Source organism: Lipotes vexillifer, unplaced genomic scaffold (genome assembly GCF_000442215.2).
Source record: "Lipotes vexillifer unplaced genomic scaffold, Lipotes_vexillifer_v1.1 scaffold24, whole genome shotgun sequence".
Taxonomy (NCBI): domain Eukaryota; kingdom Metazoa; phylum Chordata; class Mammalia; order Artiodactyla; family Lipotidae; genus Lipotes; species Lipotes vexillifer.
In genome coordinates this window covers 1,297,857-1,300,325 of record NW_006782914.1, presented here as the reverse complement: position 1 = coordinate 1,300,325, position 2,469 = coordinate 1,297,857, and positions in this window count along the sequence as shown.

Genomic DNA, 2,469 nt, shown 5'->3' with positions numbered 1-2,469 from the left:
TTGAGGAAAAGCCTTTCTGTGAGAAATAACATGGACAAAAGCGGGTTTCTTTTATCCATGAGGGACTATCTTTGTTCCAACAAATACTCACAACCGATACAAAATGGCAACATGAAGAAGGATGAATGGATTCTGTGACAATGACACCTTGATGTGGTGGCCCCATCTGGCCAGAGGGTTAAGGCTCATCAGCAAGTTCTAAGCCAACAACTAGTTAGGGCTTGAAAACTCTCTCTAGAGACTAAGTAAACATATTCTGTTTTCATGGGCTCAGAGTCCCTCGAGCTGGTGAAAGAAGAATGATTCTTTAAGTAGGATGGCAAAAGGGACTCTCCACCCTGACAGGTGGCAATGAGAATGCAGGCAGAAGAAAGAAATTCAATCTCTCAGGAAGTTATTAGGAGTACCGGCCACTGGCCAACGTTTTCTTTCTTTCTCCTTATTGGTTTGCTAGATTGCTTTGAGGGATTAGCACTAACAGACAGCCAGAACAAAGGATGAACTTAAATATATATTTGTGTAATATAAAGGTAACTGAAGAGAAAATATCCATGTAAACCCTCCTGTCTCTTATTTTAGATCTTCCTATAAGCACTTTTCACTTTAAAAGCCCCTAGACAATTAAACATAAAGCAAAACCATATCCTTCCTAAAATTACCTTTAAACCATCCAATTATTTCTTTGCTTTTAATTTCTCTAATACCATCTTCCAAAGTATCTTTGAAACCTTTTATCTTTAAAATAATGAATAAATCCATTTTTAAATTTTAGCCATTTTTATTTTTGTAGAAAATATTCTCTATTTCGTATTTAATCCAGAGTGATAATATAATTACTGCTGTACGAATTAAACAATATTTCTCTAAGGTTTGTGAAAAGTGTTTCTTATTAATGATCTTATTCAAGTGTTTTTACTCTCTAAGACATGTGGTTACAACAAAAACTAAGGATTCAAGTCCATGTTTCCTACAATCCAATCTTTTCCTTTTAAAAGCAGCAACCCAGGTATATTTAATGGAGGATTCATACTAATGTAGCAGATTCTAGTGTAAATTTTAGGAAGTAAAACTTAGTCCTTTTATTGTTGTACACTTATCAATTCACCAAAATACCCCAGCTGACACTCGCTCCACCTCTAAAGGATGTCAGAGTAAAGAAAAAGCCATCTTTTATTGAACTTTCAGATCAGTGAGGGTCTACGGAAATACACTGAAAAAAAATCAGGTGACAAAGAAGGATTTGTTAAAATGAAATCTAGCTCTAGAAGTAGGAACTTAGGATTTTGAAATTCAACATTTACAAGTACTGAAGCCAACACTGTTTACATAAAAACATTCCTCCTTTTATGAAATCACCCCAAAGCAGAATAAACAGAAAAAGGTAAGTTGCTGAATAGGTTTTATCTTACCCTTGCCTTCATCTTATGCAAGGGATTAAAATGGTGGTTTTCTTGTGTGAAAGTCTTAGTGGGTTTTTCCAAGAAAGACAGGTCTGGGGAAAGTAAGAAGAGAGGTAAATGTAACCAAAGTAATAGCTAAGTGTTTTACGTACATTAATTCATTTAACTGAGTACTTTTTTTGGAAAAGATTGAGAGTGACGCTTGCATGAAGAATTTGGGTTTTTTTACATTTCAAGTTCAGGTTTTGAATCTTGGTCACAGAAAGTAATTCTTCTAATGGAAAAAATGGCAAAGTAAAGAGAAAACTCCAATTTGTTTAGGGAAGATAAGAAGTTGGTTTCAGATACCTTGAGATTGAGGACATAACAAGACATCCAAGTTGGAAATGCTACTTAAGCAGCTACTTAAGCAGCTGTGAGCAGAAGAGCGCATACTTGTAATATTATGATTCCTCAAAGAGGTCCCTACTTATAGTGAAAATGGGTACACCTGGTTGCAGGTGACTGAACACTTTAAGCCAAGGATTAAAATGGAGATTCTCTTTAATGATCGGAAGCCATTCAACAATCAAGTTATTATAGTTAATTCCCCCTGCTCCAATTCCATGATCACCAAGCAACCTACTGATAATAACTTGCTTTCCCCCAGAAGTCTGCCTACAGGGGAAGAATACACCAGTCATGCATGCTGAAGTGAACATTCTGGCCCTCCTGACAGTTATATATTATACATTTTCAATTAATAAATTGTCATTCATCTTACTCTAGATCATCAGTCTCCTGAGCTAATATTAGTCTTCCCCAGAAAGGTAGCTCTGTTTTCGGTTTGCTCTTGACTTATGGTCCAAAGTCTACAGGACATATGACCCACTCTAGCCATAACAAACTCACCAACCGGCAACCAAGGGAACAGCCTGCTGACCTGCTCAAGGGGCAGCAGGATGTGGTGGCTGCAAGCTTGTCCTTTGGAGTCAAACAACCTGATCTTGGATTCCTGCTTTTTCTACTAACATTACAGAATCCGGGGCAAGTAAGCTCTCTGGGCCTCAGAACATACCTCGACAGGTTG